Source organism: Haemaphysalis longicornis, unplaced genomic scaffold, assembly GCF_048455015.1.
Source record: "Haemaphysalis longicornis isolate Haplotype H1 unplaced genomic scaffold, Haemaphysalis longicornis Haplotype H1 scaffold_62, whole genome shotgun sequence".
In the NCBI taxonomy this organism is placed as follows: Eukaryota; Metazoa; Arthropoda; class Arachnida; order Ixodida; family Ixodidae; genus Haemaphysalis; species Haemaphysalis longicornis.
In genome coordinates, this window is record NW_027526410.1 from 752760 (window position 1) to 777769 (window position 25010).

At 47.6% G+C, this 25010-nt stretch overlaps 1 pseudogene; it reads right to left on the bottom strand.

Moving 5' to 3' along the window:
* Positions 1 to 975: 975 nt before the first annotated feature.
* Positions 976 to 23515, bottom strand: LOC144144105 (uncharacterized; annotated as a pseudogene).
* Between the last annotated feature and the right edge of the window lie 1495 nt (positions 23516 to 25010).

The window sequence follows — 25010 nt, forward strand, 5'->3', positions numbered from 1 at the left end:
CGCAATGGTTCCGATTCGTTGTTGTTTTACTTTGTGTTGGGTCAATTAGATGTCTCAGTAGCTTCCACGTTTTACTGGCGGATAACTGTCCTTGTCATTGAAGGCCGTTACACATTTTGTGCTATTTTCCCTGCATAGCTTGGCGGCATATTCTGCTGTCTGTTTAGTACTGTAATGCGTCGTACCAGCTTTCTATTCCGCCTTTGACGCTTCCACCTGCGGGTCAGCGAGTGTCTGGCTGCCCACATGTTGAAAAGCTTGGCGTCAACAAACGGTGTGTCTGTTGTTGTTATGATCTCCTGTGTAAATTTGCGAAGTGCTTCCCGTTGTCTTTTGGTCCATTCCCCACATGGCTCTATGGGACGTTTGCCTTCTGGCTCCACTTCTTGTGTGGCGCAACGCTCTTGCGTATGTTTCCTAATCTAGTCCCAATCAGTGACTCTTGCTTTCCCTAGCCCTGCTTTGTATTTGGGTTCGTGTATATCGATATTAATGATTTTGTGGTCGGAGCCTAGGTCGACGTCGTCACACTTCCATTCCATCTCGAGCCTTTCCGACATTCATGTTAGATCTGTTGTAGTGTCATTGGTGACACTGTTGCCGGTTTGAGTTGGCACTCCGGGTTCGTTGAGAAGTGTGAGGTTATGCTTCTCTATCGCCTGTATAAGAGCTTTGCCCCTCTTTGATGCGAGCTTGTAACACCACATCAGGTGTGGTGCATTGAAATCACCTACGACTAGGAGCGGTCTGTCTTTCGCTAGTTGCTTCGCGTCCCCCACAATGGCATCAAACAGTCGTATGGATGCTTAGCACCCGGTCTGCAGTAGATGTTCAGTATGAATATGTTTTTTGTGCTTCCTATGTCGGCAGTGTGCGCCTGTCCCCCCTGTACATTTCTGTTATGTTTTTGAAGCTAGTGACGGGAGTCGGGTCCTCTTCTCCTCCACTCGCCTCCTCGTGTGCCCGGCGTGCCATCTATCGGGCGTAGTAGTCGGCAATTGTGTTGCCGATTAATGAGGAGGCAGCAAGTGCCAATACCACCTCGACTATCCTTTCTGGTGGCTCTATCTTGTTCATAATGCTTGCTGCCAAAGAGGAGATCAAGCCCTTCCGGTAGCTGCTGTAGGCCTTCTTGCTGTCAGTGACCACGATCTCGACGCCGGGTTGAAGCAGCGCTAGTGCCATGGCGACTTCTTCCGCTGTGGCAGGGTCTCGTGTCCTCTCCACGTCTGTGTGATCACATCCGTGTTGTGCCGTGACGTGTTGCGTTGCCGCCACGGTGTTTCGTACGAGGATTGCTGTGCTCTTCTCTGTTGTGTCCGTATAATATATATCCTGGCAAGCGTGGCTTCACTTTTGTTTCCTGTGGTCTTATGATGACTGGTTGTCGGTACTTGTATCGGCCTCCGATGTGCAACATGAGTTCCATGTCTTTGGCTCTGAAACTCCTGCAGTTCCATTGATAGACTACAGAGACTTCTTGGTTGTCTTTCCGTGTCCGTTGCCGCTTACTGTTGCGATTCACTGCCATCTTTTGGGCTGATGTCTATGCGACCTCGCCTCTTTGCGATGGTCTCTTTCAGTCTTTCAGCCCTCTCCTTCTTGAGAGACCCCTACCGGTTCTGAACTTTCATAGCGCTTACTCTGGCCGCAAGGCGATCGTGCTGGACCTCCAGCGTGGTGATAAGATCTTCTAACCTGCCTAATGCTGCTAGAATGGCCGCCTCACCTGGTGTTATTTGTGTCTGCTCGTCTGCCTTTTTATTAATTGTTTGTTGCTGGTTCATATCTTTTGGGGCTTCTTCTGGTTCAATTTCTTGCGTTTCTGCATTCTGTGTTGTCTCGTGGGGGCGCCGAGGACGGCGGCCTCTTCCTTGTGATTTTACGTGGCCGCTCACGCGTGGTAGCTACTGGTGTTTTTTCGTCTCCTTGTGCCTTTTTCTGCTGCGTGTTACCTGTAATTTTCTCTAATATGCTCATTAACTCCTGGTTTTGCGCATTTTGTCGTTCAAGGATTTTCTTTAACTCTAATACCGGTGCGCTTTCACTTTGTGTAATATGTGAAGGGGTGGGAGAAAGGAATTCAGGGGTTCGAGCTTTGGGACACTCATTGGCCCAGCCCACCTTTGTATTGCTGTTCCCGCGCTGGTCTCCAGGGCCGCCCCTCGATCTCGAACATCCCCATTGTATCCTGTTCTCTGCTCCGTCGCCGCGCCCGGCTCCCCTGAGGGCAGCCGACGCCGCCCGTCCGGCTGTCTTCCAGCGACCGTTTCCGGCCTGCGCCGCCAGCCTCGACGGGGAGCGCCCCTGGTGGCCACTTGTGCTGCTTTGTCCTCTGGATTGCGGTCCTCATGAGACGCTGCGCTCTCGCCGCAACGTTTGGAAATACTCGCCAAAATATTTGTGCCCTTCTTCTTGTTGTTGTCGTCGTTCCCATTGTCGCCTTCGCACAACGTACGCGGTCTTGAAACGATTGGTGCACTCTTGGCCGCCTGTAACGTGGTGGCCGCCGCATAGTTGACAGTTCGGCTTCCAGCGTGTTGCGTAGTCTTCGTCAGGGTTTGGCTGTCCGCACCCGACACAGATTCTTGAGTCGGGGTAGGGGCAGACCTCCCCCCTGTGCCCGACCTTCCAGCACCATCTGCATACGTCGTGGTGTTTGCGATACACGACGCACCGCATCAACATAGGGCCGTATTTGACATAGTTCCGAATCCTCATCCCGTCGAACAGTACTATCACCGCAGACGTCCCTCCAATGCGGTGCGCCTGCAGCGCGGTGGGGTGGTCCCATTTACAATGTTTTCGTTGATCTCCTCGTCCGTATGCGCGGCATCAACTCCCCTGATCACGCATTTTGCTGTTCCTTCTGCTGGTGCCCTGTATGTCCTTATTGGGTGTGCTGTTTCGCCCACTTTGAGGTTACGCATTGATGATTTTGGTCTCTTTTCCCGGCATTGCCGGCATACGTGCTGCCGTCATTATTCTCGCCCTCACCCTCTTCGCGTAAATGACCCGGTCCCTCGGTCTGGATTGATGCTCAGACGACGAAACGGACTCACCGTCTTTGAGCTCGGTACCGAGGCGCTTGGTGCGTCTGCTGTGGGCCGTCCAACCCGCCTTATCGTTAGGCACAAAGTCCTCACCCGGCACTTCCACACACACTCGTCCTCCGTGGTTGCCAAGTTGCAACCCCTTCACTGATGATGTCGCACTCACTTCCATATCTGTCATTGAGTCCATGCTCCACCGCTGAAGGCTGGCCGCTAGGGCCGGGAGCCGCCCGCGGCGCCGTCCGGTCGGCCGCGCTAAGCATAGGCGTCGAAGCCGATTCGGAAAAAGTCCGATAAATCACCAAATTTGATGTCTTCCGTGCAAAATCCGGTACGAAATTACAGTGGATGGTATTTTGCAACTCGTGGTACTCTTGAATTCAACACAGCGTGAAAATTTCGGCGAAATCAAACATTTCCTCGGGAGCCGAAGTGAAACACGTCTGCACCTTTCGTCGTCGTCGTCGTTCCCGTGCTAACTGAGGAGCGTAAGCAGGGGAACATTGGTATCGGATCCTGCGTCAAAAGTTGAAACTTCTGACGCAGGAATCTTTATTCCCGTGATCAACAAAAATATTGGCGCAGATTAACCTAGTGGTGCAAGGCTGGAGAAGCAAGAGAGTTGGCCGCCCTTATCCCTTCGTTGAAGACCCGGATTTTGCACATCACATTTATTTCCTATCTTGCGCGAAAAGTAATCTATGGCCGGCGGGCGCACATAGGTTTATCCGCAGGTTTTCTTATATCTAGAAGTGTATCGCGTGACCACCCACTAGAAGACGCGCCCAATTACACAGCCAACACTCGCGCTCATAACCCAATAACATTTTGTGCGCAATTAATGCGATCAACCTCCGCGGTGTCTGCTGCATAGCATGATACCAAATAAGCAACGTGTGAATGGCCACTTGCGTCTCTAGCATCGTCAAGCAGACGCTAGGCCAGCTAGATAAGTTCCCCATCAAGGGATAGCAGTGTATGTTGTTCCACCCGGGCACAAAGAATGTTATGATGGAACAACTTTGGGCCACCCCTGTGCCACCACCCTTTACCAGCTGATCAAGAGCGGCAGAATGATTCCCAGAAAGGTCACCTAACGTCAGTGTCCAGCATAGGTCGGCCGGCTCACTAATGAGTGCACTCACCTCCCCCCCTCACCACTTATGAGTGAGTGGTGAGTGAGCCCCACCATCGTTCCGGCCTGGTGAGTGCGAGTGCAAGTGAGGGCGAGCGCCCCTCGCAGTAAGCCCCACTCACTACTCACGAGTGTCAGTGCAACCCGCGGTGAGCCCCACTCACCACTCGCGACTGCGAGTGCCACTCGCGGTGAGCCGCACTCCACACTCGCGACGGCGAGTTCCACTCGCTGCGAGCCCCGGCTCACCACTTACGAGTGGCGAGTGCACTCGCGCTTCTTGCGCTATGTGCGGGGGTTACCGCGCCGAGCATCACTCGCTGTTGGCATTCGTCGCAGGAGCCGCTTGGTATGGTAATTGCTCCTGGCGATATTCACTCGTACGCACAGCCACTAGTTAGTGGAGCGATTGCCTTTAGCTTCGGGAACATGCCGCTACTCCCCTCGTTATGGGGCACCGTGAATCAACTCTCCGGGGACGTGTTGATTTCGGAATACGATTGGGATGGGCGTCTGATGCCATAATGTACTGATACTCTTTACTGCCATGATTCATTGAGGGGCTGTTGCACGCACTCTCGCCGAATGATGTTTCTGGCTCGCAGCGTTTTGTATTAGAAGTGGTGTCGGTAACTTCTTCGCAACGAAGCAAATGCACTTAATTACCGCTGAGCGCTGCGATGGAAGCATTACGAAGCACCGTGGTATAGTGCCGTAGCACTTGGTGTACATAATGCTCCGGCTTCCTACAGCTGTCGCTATATAGGCTGTTGTGATGCGAAAATTGTGAGTAGCCGTACTCGTTTGAAAAGTTGATGATGGTTGGTGTTTAATGGCGCAAGGCCGATGAGGGCAAAGAGTGCCAGAGAAGTTATTTAATGAAAAGAAGTGATTACCTCAAAGGGTAGGTATAAAACGTGTAAACTGGACATAGTAAGATAAATAACGATAATGGTGATGGCTGGTGTATAGGGCCAGATTTGATTATGCATGATAGGAAATGAGGTTAAAAACTTAACATTTGACAAATACTTCAACACAAGTTTCACAGAACCCATGGCATCGTCACCCAGAAACAACGATGGGTGTTGGGGAATATGTTGTCTGTAGAGTTATCTGAAGTGTTTGTGTCGTGTTGTGTCAAGTGCCTTGCATTGTATGAGTATGTGGACTACGGATAGGCCCACCCCACACCTGCTACACAGGGGTCTTGGAGATCCCGTGAGCAGGTGCGAGTGCGTTACATGCGTATGGCCTGTCCGTAACCTAGCTAAGGTAACTTCAATGTGCCTGTTGTGTGAGTCAGTAGTGTATTGTCCGAAATGTGGTTTTATGACGTGTAGTCTGTTGCCTGTCAGTTCGCTCCAGTCTGCTTGCCAAATTTTACGGAGTTGCTGTCTTATGTGTGGCTTGCGGTCTTTGTAAGGTAGTGTTGTTATGTTTACTGTGTTTCGAATTGCAGCATTGACGGCCATTTCATCCGCCAGTTCATTTCCGCCGATGCCAGAGTGGCCTGGCACTCAACACACAGTCACCTCAAGATTTGAAGAATACGCCAGCATAATTGATTTGAAGACAAGGTTAAGTACATGGGTTTTCGATGACTTTCCGGATGTTAATGCAAGGGCGACGCTCAGCGAATCTATATAGATGATGGATTTAAGAATATGATGTTCAACTCGGTGATTTGCAGCCAGAAAGATGCCATATGCTTCTGCCGAAAAAATATTTGTCTTTGCATTCATGGTTCTACCTCCTTCAAAATTGGGTCCATGAGCAGCACAAGACACTGCAGTAAACGTTTTGGAAGCATCACTGAAAAACTCTGCAGCCCTGTTTTTATCCTGCAGATACATGAAATGCTGCTGAATCGCAATTCTTGGTGCCCTGTTCTTATCAAGATGAGTAAAAGACAGGCCACAGAGCACAGGGCGAAGATTCCATGGTGGTATAAAATCAGTGATGGGTGTCTTGTGAATGTCTAAAAAGGTTACCTCATGCTCAGAGGCTTTCTCTCGTACCTTAAGTGAAAAAGGCAGAGAGATGGATGGACGATTTAAGAACAGTTGTTGTGAGGATGTGTTATTAATGGTGGAATTAAAAGGGTGGTTAGTCACGGCCATGATTTTCGAGGCGTACAACAAATCCATGTAAATCCTCTGGTGATATAGGGACCATTTATCACAGTCGGCGTAGAGGCTCTCGACTGCGCTAGTGCGAAAAGCACCACATGCAAGGCGAAGACCCAGATGCAGCACAGGGTCGAGCATTTTCAGTGCCGTTTTTGTGGCAGACCCATAAATGGCACTTCCGTAGTACGATCGGGACCCCACTAGGCTTGTCAAAACACGTAAGAGGACTTGCTTGTCCGTTCCATAGGACTGGTGTGACAAGAGTTTAAGAATGTTGAGAGCCTTTAGACGTTTATGTTTCAATTGCTTAATGTGAGGGATGAACGTAAGCCTTTCATCCAACACCACACCTAAAAACTTGTGTTCAGGCCATTAAGGATAATGTCTGGGTCCGGATGGATCCCGCGCTTGCTGGAGAAGACAACACAGGTGCTTTTTTCTGGGTTAAGTTTAAAACCGTTCTTGTCTGCCCAGCTGGCATGTTTTTTGACACCGAAGTGGACTTGACGCTCACAGATGGACATATTGCATGATTTAAAAGATACCTGGATGTCGTCTACATACATGGAATAAGAAATTATAGGTGGCAATGCCTTCCCAAGGGAGTTCATTTTAACTATGAAAAGAGTGCAGCTTAAACCTCCACCTTGCGGAACGCCGTTTTCTTGCACATGAACCCTTGAGAGTGCGCTACCAACTCTCACACGAAAAGTTCTTTCGGAGAAATAACTAACAAGAATGTTCATCGTGTTCCCTGAGACACCAAATGACTTCAGGTCACTGAGGATCCCATAGCGCCAGGCGGTGTCATATGCCTTCTCAAGGTCAAAAAACACCGCTGTGCAAAACTGTTTGTGAATGAAAGCGTCCTTTATGTATGATTCAAGGTCTACAAGTTGGTCATTTCTAGATCGCCCCGCCCTGAAGCCTGCCTGGCAGCCCTCGAGAAGACCGTTGTACTCAAGAAAGTACACAAGTCTCCTGTTTATCATCTTCTCGAGGAGCTTGCACAGGCAGCTTGTAAGGGTGATGTGCCGATAGCTAGCGGGAGAGAAAGGGTCCTTTCCTTCCTTCAGGAAAGCCACTACTATGGCCTCCCTCCAAGAGCGAGGAATGTGCCCCGAAAGCCATATGTTATTGTATAGATGTAGAAGTGTTTCAAGGGTGTCTGAGTGTAGGTGTTGTATCACGGTGTATGTGATTGTGTCTGCACCTGGAGCTGAAGACTTACATGTTGCCAGGGCTGCCTTCAGCTCGTGAATTGAAAAAAGAGAATTGTAAGAAGTGTGCGACTTGTTTCTATCACGCAGTGACTTCTTCTCCGCAGACGTTTTGTGCTTCATGAAAGTGTTTTTGTAGTTTGCTGAGCTGGACACGTGTTCAAAATGTTGTGCAAGTGTGTTGGCCTGGTCTTCGAGTGTGTCCCCTGTTGTGCTAACCAGGGGCAGTCTGTGTGTCTGTTGTCCTTTCAGCTTTCGTATGTGTCCAGACTTTGTATGTGTCCGTGTATGAATTAATGGATGCCAAGAAGGTGCGCCAACTCTCTCGTTTTGCCTCACGGCGCACACGTTTTGCCATCGCCTTTGCCTTTTTCAACAAGAGGAGGTTTCCCTACGTTGGGTACCGGCGAAGGATACCCCACGCGTTGTTCTGGGCCTCCCGCGCCCGCCAACAGTCATCATTCCACCACGGCCTCCGCTGGTTGCGCGGCGCACCACAGGCGTGGGGAATGGACTTATCGGCGGCGTCGAGGATGTGCGCATTGAGTAGTTGGGAAGCTTCTTCAACGTGTAGGTGTTTAATGGTTGTGTGGTGTAGTTTGGATGTCTCTGTAAATGTACGCCAGTTTGCTCTGGCTTCATTGCACCTGTTATGGGAAGGTGAACTGTTCGGGCCTTTACCTATGTATGTTAATGTGGTTGGGAAGTGGTCACTACTATATGGGTTAGTGCCAGCATCCCGCTCAAGAGATGGAAAGAGAACTGCGGAACCAATAGCCAAGTCGAGGTGTGAATATGTGTTGTGTCCTATATTATGGTATGTAGGTTTGTTCCCATTGAATAGGCATGCTCCTGAGGATGTTGGAAATTTTTCTATAAGGCGACCTCGGGAATCCGTGCGAGAAGAGCCGCAGAGTACATTGTGTGCATTGAGGTCGCCTAAAAGGATAAAGTGTGCAGGTAGCTGATCTACAAGGCCCTCGAAATCCGAGCTCGAGAGCTGGAAATCAGGGGGGATGTAAACGGAGCATAGTGTTATTACCCTATTGAAGAATATGGTACGAATGGCAACAGCCTCAAGATAGGTCTGTAATTGGATAGTGTGGCACGCCGGAGACTTTCTGGCAATGATTGCCACACCACCGGAAGATGTAGCACCACCGTCCCTGTCCTTCCTAATTACCAGGTAACTATTCAAAAAGTTTGTATGTTTGGAATATAAATGTGTTTCTTGTATACTCATGACACTTGGCTGATTGGAGTGCAGTATTAAGTGCGAATGCACTTCTTAAGCGACCCTGAATCACGCGTCCACCGCCGTCCGTCCATCCGCACCACATACCCACTTAGGGCGATTGGCCAAGAAGAGTTCCTAAATTCTTTAGCACATACCCACTTAGGGCGATTGGCCAAGAAGAATTCTTTCGCATCACCCGTGCATTCCCACTTCCCCATCGAAGACTGCTGCTTCGCCAGGAGCGGAAGTCGGGGCGAGTACTGCGGCGTCTACATCGTCGGTCACGTCTACGCGAACCTCGTGTCGCACGCCGTGTCAGGGACGAGTCGCCGTACAGGGCCGTCTAAACCGACGCGTACTCGGGCGACGGAATCGTGGTCGTCACCCTCTACCTCGCGCCAAACATCTCGCGCGACGACGTCGTCGAATACGTGGACGCGGCGATGGAGAGTGTGGCCAGGCGCGTAAAGCCCTCGGACCCGGTCGTGGTTGTTGGGGACTTTAACGTGGACGTGCGAAAGGGCGGCGAGTGGTTGATGGAATACATGCTCGCCAACCACTCCATGACGTGCCTACCGCTAGAGGCTCCCACCACCATCAACGGCAGCTACATCGACCTGGCCTTTGCGAGGAACTGTCTGATACGCGCGGTCTTGCAACAACTCTTGACCGTACATTTCAGTGACCACAAGGCGGTCATAATGACCGTCAACTACAACGACCACACCAACAAGTGCTGAATAAAGAATACTGTCGTTTCACTTTACTTGCGTGTGTGTGTGATCTCCTCGAACATACACTTTAATTCACCAAGATTTCCAGAGAACGACTAACGGGGTGTGTGAATCCCCACATGATCACGCGGGGGTGTTAAATGCAACTAACGGGCGAATGCCAACACAGTTCAACATAACTCCCCCTCATAGCATCACCCATGCATTCGCACTTCCCCATGCTCCCCTTCGGGGAAATGCGGGTGAATTTTTTTTTGTACACATCGTCAAGATTTTTAGGGAGGCCTCTACAGTTCCATTGAATTATATTTTCTCTTCCCATTATTTAGTGTGAGAGCTACTGGAGTGTGTATGTTTATGTGTCGTCTTTCGGGGCTGTGACTCTCGTCTTTTTAGGCTTGTCAGGAGGCTTTGGCGTCCGGACACGTTCCTTGCGGTGCACCGCAGACAAAAACGGTACGACATCCGTTTCGTCGTCTGACGTCCCCGGAGTGCCTGACTGATCAGGCCCCTTGGACCGCGCACCCTTTTGGGCGCGCTTTGACTGACCCACAATCACCGAGGGTTTAAGGAATGCCTCGGATGGCGGAGGCGGTGCGGTGGGGGTGGGAACTGTCACTGGTTCCTCCGTCTCCATCTCGTCTGCGCCCTCGCCAGTGGTTTGGGACGCTGGAGCGGAAGTGGAGGATGCAGCATCGTTCCCAGCAGACGTGGTTGCCTCCACAGCAGCTGGTTGCTCAGCGAGCGGTGCGGAGGCGGGTTGGGCTGCCTGAGGGAACCCAGGGGGTTAGGGGGGGGGGGGCGTGACCAAGTCCGACTCGTGGTACTGGGTCCCCGCCGAAACCAGACGCCGCTCCGCCCCCCGGCGAGCTGCGTCGGCGTACCTCCCCAGAGGGAAAGAGGCGAACCTCTTTCGCGCCTCTGGGTAGGTGATGTTCTCTGTCATTTTCACGTTGATTATTTTCTTTTCAAGTTGAAATTTCTCGCACTTCCTGGAGTAGGCCACATGTGTGCCCCTGCAGTTTGCGCAAGTGAGGTTATCAGAATTGCAATTGTCGGTGGGGTGGTCCTGCGCTGCGCATTTCGCACAGGTTGTTTTGCCGCGGCAAGAGGTTGTACTGTGCCCGAACCGCTGGCACTTAAAGCAGCGGCGCGGGTTCGGTATGTACGGGCGAATAGAGCATCGGATGTAGCCTGCATTTATATATTGCGGAAGAGTCGATCGGTCGAAGGTCAGGATAATGTGCTTTGTGGGGATTATCTTATCGTCCCTGCGCATCGTGATGCGGCGCACGGCTGTGACGCCCTGTGACGGCCTGTGACGCACGGCTGTGACGGCTGTGACGACCTTTCAAGAAGGTTGGAATCTGTTCTGTAAGGAGGTGTGTTTCTGTTTCTGTATCGCCAGTACCGTCACCAAGATTGCTCAAGGTGCCCCGTGCGGGGTCGTTTGAAAAGCTGTCGCAGATTTTCACGGATTCGCGTATCAGGAACGCAAAACGGTTCGGATGGGCGGGTTCCGTGTTGTGGAAGAAGTAGCGTATTTTTGAGGCCTTGGCGCATTAAATGTACTCTATTATGATACTTCGCTTTCATGCAGACCTGTCGTCACACATCCTTCTACGACACTACGGTCCTTGCCTTGAAACATCACCGCTGCTCTTCTATTGCAAAATTCATCAAAATTTTAGGTTTCGTTATCTTGTGTGAATTCTGCATTGATTCATATGCGTCGGTGTGCGTACATTTCGTAACGTGCAGCAAGCTAAGTAGCTCGCGTTCACAAAGACCTGATATAGTACTTGTCAATATGACTCGACGACTGTACCCCTTCGTTTAGTTGCCTGTCTCCCGCTGAAGTTTGCATGAATAAATAAACGTTCACTCCACATTATAATGTTTGCGTATTCGTTCGTGCAGATTCACAAGAATCGTAGGTTAAGTCTGACCGCTCATTCGCCTTAACAAATCGTGGAGTTCGAATCGTTACTGTTGCATGCATTTAGCGGTATATATATTTCATATCGTCAGATCGCGAAAGATAAAATACACGCTGTTCGCGCTGCTATGTTGTTATCGACGGTCATTTACCATTACGCTTGTGAATTTGGCTTCACAACTTGAAATTGGGACCTGGGCACCCCCAGTTTTTATTCTGTCCGTTAACGGTCGCAAACCAGCTAGTTATGAAGGCGAAATTACTTCTGCTGCTTTATTTTCGTATTTCGCGTTGTGGTCAGCCCGAACTACAGTGAACTAAAATACTATAGCCTGAACACTGTAGTCCTCGTCATGGCTGCTGCGCTAATTCACTGAAAAGGGCTTCGTAGTCTAGTTTTCCTCATATTTTGGCCCGTATGAAGATAGTTGTGCGCATGCCGATGGCGTACAGACTAGCCAAGAGGTACCATGACCAATGTGAGGTGTGACAAATAGTACGCTTTCTCGACAATCAGATAGCGTGATTTGTGAGTGAGTGGGTGAGCGAGTGAATGAGTGCGTGCGTGCGTGTTCACGTGTGTGCGTCCGCGTGCACGTTTCTGTCTGCGTGCACGTGCGAGTTGGTATGTGTGTGCGTGGGCGTGTGTGTTCGTGTGCGCTTGTGTGTGTGCGTGCATGTGCTTGTGTGCGTGCGTGCGCGTGTCAGATCGTGTGCGTTGCCTGTGTGTTCGTATTTGTGTGCATGCGTGCGTGCCTGTTAGTGTGCGTGCGTGTGTGTGTTCGTGTGCGTGCATGCGTGCGCGTACGTGAGCCTGTGCGTGTCCGATAACCCCTCTTCTCTACGTTGTATCGTATCAACTTTCTATGAGAACGCATCTCGGCGTCCCATGCGGGCGCATGACGGTGCAGTTTAGGATCAAGCTGCCGCTTTGCTTTGTGGCTGGCTGGCGCCGTTTACGGAGGGGGAGGGGGCAACGAGGAGGGAGGCGAGTGTCAGCCATTTCGTCTCGATTAGGACGCCGGCGCTAAAGTCACGCGGAGCCGTGGTGCAGCGACCGCATGGCGTCGCCTCTCTCCCTCGCCTTATCTGGAGTACCTTATCTCTGCCAAGCGCTCAAGGCGAAGCCTTCCGCTAGCCTTCTTTCACCTTGCTTGCCATTTTCTATCCTCTCGTGGCGGTGTTTTGCTGGACACCGCTCCCTGCCTTTGATGCTGGAAACTTATCGGCTCACTTCGGCGTTCAAAGCCGGCGAGTTCCTCTGGTAACACCTGATAATGGCGCTATTACCGTTCTCAGCCGATCGTGCAGCTTCTGAAAGAGGAATCGGTGGTGGCGAGGGGAATAACAGTTGTGAAAGCGGTGTCAGCAGTGGCGAGGAGTGGAGGACTAGTTTAGTAGAGTCATGCGCTTTAGGTTACATGGTACAAAAAATTAGAGTGAGCTCACGAACCAAGGGGGTCAGCACCAACGCAGCTATGAGCTTATTTATTACAAGTACAATATTTGCATGGGCATCATGAGGGACAGCAAGATGCTTTAATAAGAAGCTTCAAGAAGATCACTACAAATGGTAGCAAACAGCCCCCTCAGGCAATCTGTTGCTGCACTGAATTATTGCGAGTGCAGCCCAGGGTTTGAAAATTCTTGTTTTGGCAAAATAACAGATCAACCACATGCAAAATTTGCGAAGTATTTCACATATCAAGCGAGCGGAGCGCATGTGTGAGCTCATGCTCAGTTATGTAAACCGCACTTGAAATAGAGTTAATAAAAAGCAGCTTATAGGGAGTCTACAAAAGGAAGGAAAAAGCGCCAAGTACGCGTGCTCGGTTTCCGGCCACGACGGCCGCTTTTCTGGTGGAACCAAAAAGCAAAAACGCCTGTTTTATCGAGATTTTGGCGCACGTTAATGATCTCCAAGTGGTGAAAAATAATCCTGAGTCTTCCGCTACGGCGTGCCTCATAACCTGTGCAGTTTCGGCGTGTCAAACCACATAATAAACAAAAGCATCACGCAGTGAATACTCTGCTACTCAAAAATTAAACAAATAAAAATTGCCTTTCCCACGCTTACAATGCTTTGCCGCCTATCACCTGTGAGTTATAGGGAAAAGTTTTCCCACACTTGCCCCTCCCCCCATTTTCTATTTGTATTTCGCAACACATCAGACATGTTTGGTCTCCAAGGAAATGTTGTTCTTGATTTATTCCAAGTATGGAACAAATCAAGTTAACGTTGCGCTTGCACAGTCTACTTCGTGTGTTCTAATTTTTTGTACCATGTAACCCAAAGCGCACTCTACAAAACGCAGGTGAAATTTATTTTTATGTATAGAGGGCGCAATGATCTGCCTAGCAAAGTAGCAGACGCCGCTGCCTGGACTCTAGTATTAGAGGTGAAAGGCTGTCGCCACAGAGAAATATTTAATGAGCTGTTGCGCTTAGCAGCTGCGTTGCCGCTTTGGTAATTTACGCGTTACTTTTCCTTTCAGCGTGTGCTTTTAAAAGTGCAGCTCTTGTTGCTGTCCATAATGTGTTTGGTGCGCGGCGTCATAAAAAAACTGCGTCATAGTTACACCGGCCATTTACTACGCACGTGCGCACCCTCCTCACGAGGAGCCCCCGGCGTCGTCCAGGCTTGCGCATGGCGCTCGCACAAATACCAAGGAAACAGTTCACGTGCGTTGACGCCTCAAGGGGTAGCACTAGACAGCTCGCGTCACAGACGCACAGTTCGCGAAATCAGTTGCCACCTGTGGCCAAAACGCCCCGGGCCCGCCAGTCATGCATGAAGATGACAAAGATGTAGATGGATATGACAATGACTGCTACTACCACAGTGAAAAGCGACGGTACAACATTTAAATAAATTATTCCAAACCCTATACAATTCGCGGTGGTGCTTACTTAGAAAGAAAGTGCTTACACAGAAAGAAATCATCCAACTTCGTTTTGCGCTACTTAGCCTTGCGCTACTTCATGCAATCTTCGGCATTTTTTATGTGAACCTTTCTATTCCTCACTGATGGCGTCGGCGTCTGTGTAAGGAGCGCTGCAGGAAAGCGAACTTTATACAGTGGGTTTCCGAAAACGATGATGATTATAAGCGAAGGCACATCAAGCGCCTCAAGAAAAACCTTTCCCGTGGTAAGAATTGAGCCTGGGTTCCCCTCGATACGAAGCCGACGTCTATCCGATTGCGGCATTCCGACACTGTTGGATTTTAAACTGCGACTTTGACTCAGGTTTCACAGGAGAAAGATTGACGTTTTAATTCTTGAATAGAGGTTATTTTTGGCAGTTGAATCAAATTGCTTGGAGTTAATGATTACTTGGGGGCCTGCCTCATAGCCAATGTGAAGGTTATCAAAACACACAATTTTCTTTTCGCTTCACGTAACGGTATCATTGCGGTGCCGGTGTCAGTAGGGCCGCATTGAAGGTCTCCACAAAAGGGAGCGGTTCATGTGGTTTACAGACAAAGTAAGTTAAAACTGTCATGCTGTAAAGAAACAAAGTGATTTGGATTGGTAATCAGTGGTGGTTGTGAGTGAGCATCAGTGAGGGATGAAAGTGGCGAGTGCGGGTGAGTTGAGGAAGCGTGTGGTGATTGCGATTGATTGATTTATTGTACGGTTTAACGCGCCGACACAACGCAGGCGATGAGGCGCGCCGTAGTGGAGGGCTGCGGTTTAATTTTAACCACCTGATGTTCTGTAACGTGCGCCGAAATCTTGTACACACTGGCGTTTTTGCTTTTCGCCTCCATCAGAAAAGCGGTCGCCGCGGCCGGGAATCGAACCCGAGACTTCGTGCTCAGCAGGGCAACGCGAGTGTGGCGATTGCGAGTGAGTGTGCGTGGCCATTGCCAGTGGTCAGTGCGAGTGCGAGGGAGTGTAAGTGGCGAATGGGAGTGCTGAGCGTGAGCGCGAGTGAGTGCGAGTAGAGAGGGGGGAGTGGCGCGGGTGAGTGAGAGTGAATGCGAGTGATAAGGGCGGAGTGGTGGGCGTGAGGGTGAATGAGTGCAAGTGGTAACGACGAGTGGTGAGCGTGCGCGGGAGTGAGTGTGAGTGGTGAGGTCAGAGTGGTGAGCGTGAGTGTGAGTGAGTGCGTTAGGATAAATATATTTTTTGAGTGAGTGTGTGTGGCGTCCAGTTTTGCCGAGCTATCGTGTCAAGTGGCCAGAAGCATGAGAAAATGGACAGGCATTCAACGGCTTCCAATGATGCTTCAGAGGTGGTTCATGCCTTAGTGTCCTTACCTGCCAGAGATGATAATAGGAGCGATGTCTCGTGTGGAGGGTGTGGGGATGGTAGTTTCACTACATCTCCCATTGTGGGGTCACTAATGGTGCAGTTTTGGTGCATGATAATAGCTGGGACACCCTGTATAACCCGACTACAAAGAGCCTCTGCTTGCGCTTCACGATGGCTGAAGCGGACAGAAAGCGTTCCACAAATCTTTAAATCACCTTAGTTTATTTTGAACCGGTTGTATTTGTTATATATATTTTTAGTACGCCTCACGTTCTAGCGCGAGGCGTTGTTAAACGAGGGGCCTGGCATTTTAGTACCGTGACTACGGGAGACGACGGCAGGAGATGCCGACAGCGCGAGCCCCTTAGGTGGTTCGCCCTTGAAACAATACCCCTGATTAATTCCAGTTCATTTGCAGCCTCGAAGTAGTCCTTTGAAGCCGGCGTGGTTTGGTTGAAAAATGGATTGTTTTTCGCTTGCAGGATGTCAGTGAGGCGTCTTTTAACTGTACACTTAGCTTGCAAAAAGGTAGCGCAAAGTGAATAATACCGTGGACGTTCGTAATTGCGCCCACACCTTGGGCCCACATGATGGAGTATTCATAATCATTATATAGAGTTCGTTCTTTGCGGAGCGTGTTGATCATGATCGCTCATTCAGCTCTCGCCCTCCGAAATTCATAAATACGTCAGGAGACATAGATGTCTTGTTAAATTCTTCTCTGCATATGTAGGTCTGCTCAGGAGGTTTAAAGCGGAACGCCTGGCGGTACTTGTCACCGAAGTCTTTACGCTACACTCTATTTGAATCTGTTTTCCTTCGTTTTTCTATCTACATGCACGACGTTCTTCGAACGGCACACTGGTGACATAAGTTAGAGACCCCAGATACACATTTGTGCGATACTGCCACACCCCTGTTCTACTCACGCGACATCATGTTGTTACCACGCGGGACGCATTGGTTTAACGTTTCCTGGACCGTTGCAGCATACACAGATAGCGTAATTGTAGCGCAGTGGACCATACCGCGGAGAACCGGGGTAAAAAAACCATGGGATTACAGGTTTCTATATTTACTCATTACGGAGGAGGCCATTTGCTTCAGCTGATGACGATGATGTTTTTTCGGCATAACAGATCTCGTAATACTTTCGCTAAATTTTTTTCTCGAACGCAATTCGCTGCACCTTCATGCTTCCTTCTTCAGTGTCAGTAATGGAGCAAGTACCCTCTTTACACTCAAAGATTACCCACTGCACCCCGCCATTATGAGAAAAATTGCGATGGTGCACTCGTTGAACATTGATTCCTAGCCTTGAAGATCTTTTGTTGTCTTCCACTGTTTTTTATAGGCGGATGAACTGTACTCCAACCCTTCAGTAACTATCCGGCAATTTCATGGCGTTCGAATACGATGTCACGACAGCGACAGCAACCCATTGTTACGTGGATAAACTATGAATTTCTTGCCAACCGCCTGGCGTACATGGTATTTTTGAAAAAACGGTGCAAAGTTTTGTCTCCGCCTCTTTAGACCACAGCAGCACAGACAGGACTGCTCCCTCAGACGCCGGTGACATTCGCTCGTTCTACATATCACGCAATATCAGCACCTCTGTTCGCGGCACTCGAACGGAACGAACCCAGCTTTGTCCCTTCGAATGTGCCAAAAGTAGGGCTGCCAGTGGGCACCGGCAGCCCGGACTGCGACCGCGATCGCGAATCTATTTGCGGCCACTTTGCAATCGGATCAGTTTGGTTTGGTTGACTGAAGCCAAACTTCATATAAAAATATCTTAATTTACACACCTAAATGCACCACATGGCTTGTTTTCTCCGCCATAAAATTTTTACCGTTAATGTTGAGCTGAAGTGTGGCAACCATACCATTTTTATTTCCTTGCAAAAGTCTCACTGGTATCGATGCAAAATTATTTTTCACACTAACTGTATTCGAAAAGTGTAATTTCTGCTGCTTGCAGGGTAAAGTCGTTGTGCCGATTTGGGCTGCTGCCATCTCACAACACTAATAATACCCCTTTAATGCCAGTCTTCCTTACACACGGGTGTCGCAATCGGAAAAGTAAAATAATTTCGAAGTTTAACAATCAAGTTTAAAAATTAAAAATACATTCGAAAATGTAAAGCTTTTATCAACAAAATCAACCTCGTTCTTTTTGCAGTTTTTTGCGCAAAAAGCAACGATGGTATTAATTAATCGAACCTATGACCCTAGTGAACGTCTACAAAGACTGCGGTGTGAGAGGTCAAGATTTGTCTACGCAAATAATTTTACACACCAAGTTTACCGCTGGTTTCACTACACGGATCTAAATCTTTATATGCCGTACGATCATAATAACTCACGGTACTATTTGCCGCAAACGTAAGTACGTTTTCTACCCTGTTCTTTCAATGATTCATTGCTAATGATGGACCCACTGCATAATTAAAACTTCAGTAATAATATTATTGCCTAACCATGCGTCAAACGTATATAAAAGATGCACTGACCTACTCATTAGACCATCAGTTTATAAAAGAAAAAATCCTCCCTCAGGAATATTTATTCCAAAACTCCTACCTTTTCTAAAAAAGGAAGATTATAATAATTCCTATTGTATTCTTTTTTGCACCACTGTTCCAAGAGCGATGTTCTGACAGTTTGGAAGACATACCCAGTGCAGAGAATGTAAGATAATGTTAAAAGACAAAAAAATCATTCCACTTTTTTAATCAGTTCGTCATCCGAAACCGGTATATTGTGTTCGAAGACAACTAGAATGGCCAGGTGAATTATACCTGGTTCGAATAAATCAGAACGCACCCACACGACTTCCCCACACGTGATGACGCCACACCTGGAAATGAAAAAACACTCCGTTCCGTGTTTTCCAATATCCTACTTCACTGAAGCTTGTGAGGTTCTGCCTGTTTATGGAGTGAAAAGTCAACCACCGGATGTGCGAATTGCGGCTCCACAGCAACCGACTCTCCAGCGCATGCACATAATCGTGTGCACTCACTCCGTGTCTTCGGAAAACATTCTTCGAAAAGTACATACACCCAAGGCATTTTTTAATATGTATGGGCGAAGTGCGCGGAGCTGTTTGAGCGCTTTATCGGTGTTCGCTTGAGGTAATAATAGGTTCGCCGCACCTTATCCTTCAAGTGCAACTCGGAGTCAATGTGGGACTCATTTCGGGCAGCGAGCTCTATCCACGAGCATCTGTGCACGGGTAGCCCTTATTTCCCTCACGAGTTTTTATACGTCAGCATAAAATTTCACCGGTGTGCCGACTTTTTAGGACGTCTTTGAGAGTGCCGAAGAATCTCTGCATTTCAAATACTACGAGTAAAACCTCCGACTGCTTGCGGGAGAACTGAAGCCATAAAAGATTTAAAGTTACTCTTTTTTGTTCGCAGTCACCTGTCATGATTTGCTTACAGCAAGACCTGTACACGAGTAACAGAGCGACCTCTGCGTCGTTGCCTATGAACAACAGTTGCGAGATGACGACAAGTACTTATCTTTTGAATTACGCTTCGCGGCTTCTGACCCTTGAAAATCTAGACGTGTAGCTACCAAATATAGAACAGCAACCAAAACTTCTGCCTCCCTCACTGACAGTCATATATCTAAACAAAATTCATAGACTGGCGATAACGTGTTAAAAAACTGGTAAAAGTTTAAGTAGGAGATAAGCAAAAAGTAGTTCTTTCGTTGTAGCATATATAGGATGAAGGACTGTGAATTAGAAAGACCCACAGTAAATCCTCAGATGTAATAACAGTGTGCCTATGTAAATAGAGACCCACAGTAAATCCTCAGATGTAATAACAGTGTGCCTATGTAAATAGATCATCAGTCCAAATTTCAAAAGCAGCCTACTCGTTTAAAGGCTCTGTCACCTTCACAGACACTGAATCCATTGCTCAAGCGTCGAAAAAGGTGCTTGCTCCTACTTCGTATTTCAGTTCTCGCGAGTAGGAGCATGCAGACTACTTTTTTCCGTGGCCTCAATAGTAAGCGATAATTATTTTCCGATATCGCTGAACGTGATAATATTTTCAGGCTCATATTAAAAAAATTACACCATCTTCCCGTGGGAAACCATGAGGAGGATGGGAAGCATCATGGGGGTTCCGTGTAGGTTCCATTGGGTTGCCGTTATGTTGTTTCATTTATCGCAGCACGTATGGGAACGTAGTGTGAACCCCCATGTAGAGAAAGAGAAATGCAGAGAAATGTACAGACAGCGAAGGGACCGACACCCGCGTTACCTGATCGAACACCTCCTGGTTCTCGTCTTTCTTTATTGCGTGCTCACGCTCCAACCCCCGCTGCCCGCTCTCTTCGTCCTCTTCTCTGGTTGAGCTCCAAGGCGAGTTGAGCTTCCCACCACAGCTTTCAAACGGGAAATTCAACATCCTTCACTAAAGTTGTCAGTTCGTCGTTTCCGTTGACGTTCAGCTTCGCGTGCCTTCGTTGTATCAGTAGCTTCTTGACGTAGTTATAATGAGTGAAGGACATAAAGCGCGTTCGTACCACATGCTCCCGTCTCGGTTTGTGGTGCAGTGGGAATAGTGCCGCGTACCTCCCGTTGCGGCGAGAGAATAGTGGGATTGAAACCGGGCGCTGCCTAACTATTTTATTTTATAGTGAACTGCGCTGACGTCAGGCCAAACGCTGACGGGCCTGAAGAGACGCGCATGCGCAGTAGAGTGCGGACGGTGGACAACAACGACAAGAGAGGGAGGGACACAGCACCGAGCATGAGATGCTTGCATGTAAAATATTACCCCATGATACCTGAACCACTCCATACGAAAACAGTGTATGTCGGCCACACGTAATTGTAGCCCCAACATCTTCGCAACGAAGGGCTGGAATGACTGAAATGTTTATATATTTTCAATAGCAGATACGTCGCTAACAAAAACGTGGTAGATAAGAGGTTTTTTAACAGTTTTGATGTTGTCACTAATTTTCCAGAAGCAAAGAGCACGATTGCTTCCGTCCTCCCTTTTTTTTTATTCGTGCTTTGTACGTGCCGCACAAAGTGCCTTAATACCATTAAGGCAGTTACATTAACCAATATATGCCCACACTAAGAAAAATGACAAAACAAATATTTTTTTCTTAAAAAAGGGCATTTGTGCTCTTTACAAGAAGTACCGTTTTTTATTTACAGTCATTTTAAGGCAACAGTATTTTCGAAGGCGCCCTACATGTAGGACACTGGGCAGTAGGGATACACCGTGCGGATGTGGTAGACCTTGAAGCACTTCACGTGCACACCCACGTTGCATTTCTCGCACCGAGTTGTTGTATTGTCATGGCCATGAGCCCACATTGTCTGCCTGGCTTGAGGAAAAACAATGTGATCGGTGCGGTCAAAACAACCTTTTGCATGAATGGCGGACTGGTGGGCTTTACCACGGGAGGGCTTGCATCCGTATTTCTTGAGGTAGGCCATTGCAGTAGACCTCCAGAAGTGGAGATTCTCGATGTTCCCTTTCTTCAGCTTATACAGCTGCAAAGCATTGTTCAAGGATGCATCGAGGAGGTAGGTAAACAGAGATTAGCACCGCTATTTTCCTCTAATTGCCGTCGAGTATTTGGAGATCTTTCGGTCCATTCTGTCTACACGTCTGATGTTGGCATTGTACTTAGCAATCAGTAACGGTTGGTTTACCGGAACTTTTGCTTTTTTGTTCTTGAATAGCGTTTAAACTGCTGCGTGGGCTCCATACCATGGGCATTTGAAACAGCAGTAACGGCAGTGTTGCCCACCCGGCGGCATACAATTGCTTCGATATAACTATCCACTCTGTAATTGAGTGTGCCTCGTTCTTTACCTTTCATGATCCTTTGTGCAAGAAGTGGGCATTTTTCAGTCCTGTTTTCACGGACAGTTCCAGTGCACTTCACGCCCAAAGTTGTCAGTTTTTAAATAAGCTTCAACCTCGGGAAGAACTTGTCAAAAAACACGTGAAAGCAGAGGTCAGTTATAGTCTTGAGCCTGCCAACCATGTCCACTACAACGGAACCTCCGAGAGCAAGGTCAGTTTTTCTTTCAGTGGCCACGCCATATTTTCCTTGGTAGGGGTCAGTTGACAACAAATAGCCGACAGGTGTGCACAGGCACCGCAGCTTGTATCCAAATCTGATTGGATTCCTTTCATGAACTGTTTAGTCCCGTTCTTTCCAAAATATCCACACATGCTTTCGTCGATATTGCAGCATTTCGAAAGCAGTGAGTACAAAAGAAACGTCTGTAAAGGAAAGTTTGACATCCACCTAAATGCAGCCATACGGCTACAAAGAAAAGCTAGCCGTATGGCTGCATTTAGGTGGATGTCAAACTTTCGTTTACAGAAACTTTCTCCACCTTGGGAATTTCCCCTAAATTGGTCGATTAACAAAAGAAACTTTGATTCAAAAGCTTGAATTACAGCCGCATCTTGGCAAATCCGTCATTCTGGTGCAGGCTGCTGTTATCCGCAACATGCAGATCTGAAAATGTTACTTCGAAACGGCTACGCCTCATATGGTTCGCAACGAGTTCGTTGAGGCAGTCTACAGAAATCCCCATAACAATCTACGGCAATGTACAGGCACGTACCCGCTAAGAAGAAGCATGCCTAAGACACACTTCATTTCTTCTTCTGGCAATCCTAGGCTCCGATTTTTTGGTCCGCATAGCGGTTAGTTTCCTTCGCAAGAAGTGCGATGATGCCATCGTCAAATATGTTTTCGGGAATACTACTACCGGAGTGAGAAAACTCTCATCCTGTTCGTCGGACAACCACTCACTTTGACGTAGTTTTGCCTTCAAGTCCCTCTTTTTTTAGTTTGCGCTGGATTTTGTGACCTTTTTGGCTGTACCATCGTCGTCCTCTTCACTTCACTTGTCCAGGCTAACAACTTCCGTTAGCCTCTTCCGTTAACAACTTCCGTTAGGACTCTTCCAGGCAAGGGAGCCATGTCAGTGTCATTTCATCCCCACTTTCTCCGTCAGTCACTGTGGCTTCAAAATTTTCAGGTGGCATTATTGCCAGTGTGGAGGGCCCGCTGCCACCAGCATAAACAAGGTCTCAAACATCGTTCAATATTCTCGGTGTTGATGTTTCCGCATAAAACAATGGACACGGTATTACTTCCCTGAAAAAAAAAAACATAAAACGGGATCAGCTCGTATTTATATCATCCACGTAGGGTAAATGTTCGCCAGGGCATGTTTATTTGTCGTTATTATATAGATAGAGAGGCGAGCCATGCAGTGGTGCAAAAAAACGGCGAACCAACAGACCTGTTATCGAACCCTTTTCAAAATACGCGCCGAAAGAAAACGGCCTTGACTATAAAGCTAGTCTAATATACATCATATGGCGTGCCGTGTCAACACGCTGCTGGTGAAAGAAGCAGTATTGTGCTTGTGCACACGGGAAAATTACGTAGGGGTTGCTTCTGGTCAACCACATCGCCCAGTGGCGCCTTATTTGCCCAGTTTCGTAAATATAGGATGGCTTGGTTTAGCTCATCGTAACTTATGACCACCTGAATTTTGAACAACACAACTGAGCTTTGTTAATTTCCCAACTCTTATGAGGCGGGCGACACATTATTGAAATTTTTTTACGGTATATAAAGTGTCATACCTTACTTTTTCATCGGCTTCATGGCGTCTTTCGTACAGAGTGTGCGTTCGCCTGGTGCATGTAGTCCCGCACGTCGCAATACGACGGGCAAGCACTGTGTAGTATTGCACACATAAAGGCAGATGCTTGTTTGATTCATTGTAGAGTGTCGCTAGTGTTTATTTAAAATAGTGGGGTTAGAGCCCATTAAAAATCGTCCTACATGTATGACAGGGGTCTCATATAGGCTGACGCACTTCTAACACAATGTTGTATTTATTTGTTCATGCAACATATCGACAAAATTATATGCAAGCAGAAAATATAAATGCGTTCACAAAGTTGAATAAAAATATAAATCCCTGCATTTTTCAGACCAAGCAAAGCCATCACTCTCTTGCCCATCCCCTAAACCATAGATATTTATTGCACGCAAGAAGTATCCGAGTGGCTTTTATCTGGGTTTGCTTGCAACAACAAAATATCAGTGTCATTAAACGCAACTTACCATTATTATTCTTTGTAAGCACATGTACTACACCTGTGGACAGAGCAGAACAAAAATGGAAACATTTTGGCGTGGTGAAGAGGCTTATGGTGAGAGTTAAATACAAAGCTTATTTGCGTCACCATAGAAAGCACTGCCAAGACAAAATTCATCTTCCAGAAACATGTTTCTTAAAACATCTTTTGGGGGAACAGAATCAACTAAGCAACTGCTGAATGATTCTTTCCCGAGTAACCACAACCACCTCATCCAGGACCGTGTAATACCCCACATTCCCATAAAAATCCGGATATTGCGGAATTTCCCCCTGTAATCATTAGAATAGTGTAAATGCAGATAACGGGTCACCAAAAATATCTAAAAACTAAAAATGTTAAAATATTTTAAAATGCGGAAAAGTGCGAAGCGTATAATTTTCTGCATCTCCACAGTGTTGCAGATTTAGCAATAGTAACGCCTTTCTTGCTTAAGTTAGCGAAAAGGCAGATAATTGTAGGGCCAAAATTTTGAAAAATTTAAAAGTAAAAAAATAAAAAAAATACGCAAAATGATTAACCGTGCCACGCATGTCATTTCCACAATAATGCAGATTTCTGGAATTTTTCACGAGCAACTTATATTAGCGTAATTGGAGATAATTGGTCGAACAAAATTTTGAAATAACACGAAATAACAAAAATAAAACAAAAAGCGCGCACCGTGCAACACAATGCATTTCCATAATAATGCAGATGTGAAAATTTCAACTGTAATCGTTGTGATAGCGTAAATGGAGATAGCTTGTTGCACAAAATTTTGAAATCCCAAAAATTAACAAATATATAAATAATACGGAAAAGTGCGAACCCTGTAGCGGCCGCCGTTGCCATAAACATGCCGATACCCCGGAAGTTTTACTTGGAATAGTTATAATAGCGTAAAGGGAAGTAATTCGTGCCACGACATTCTCAAAACCTAAAAAATGAGAAATATTTACAAAAATTACGGAAGGTGTTAATCGACCAGATTTAGGGGAAATCCCCAAGGTGGAGTAAGGTTCTGTGAAGGAAAGTTTGACATCCACCTAAATGCAGCCATACGGCTGCAAAGGAAAGCTATACAGCTTTCTCAGAAACTTCGAAGTTGAAGAAACAGGACGAATTTTTCT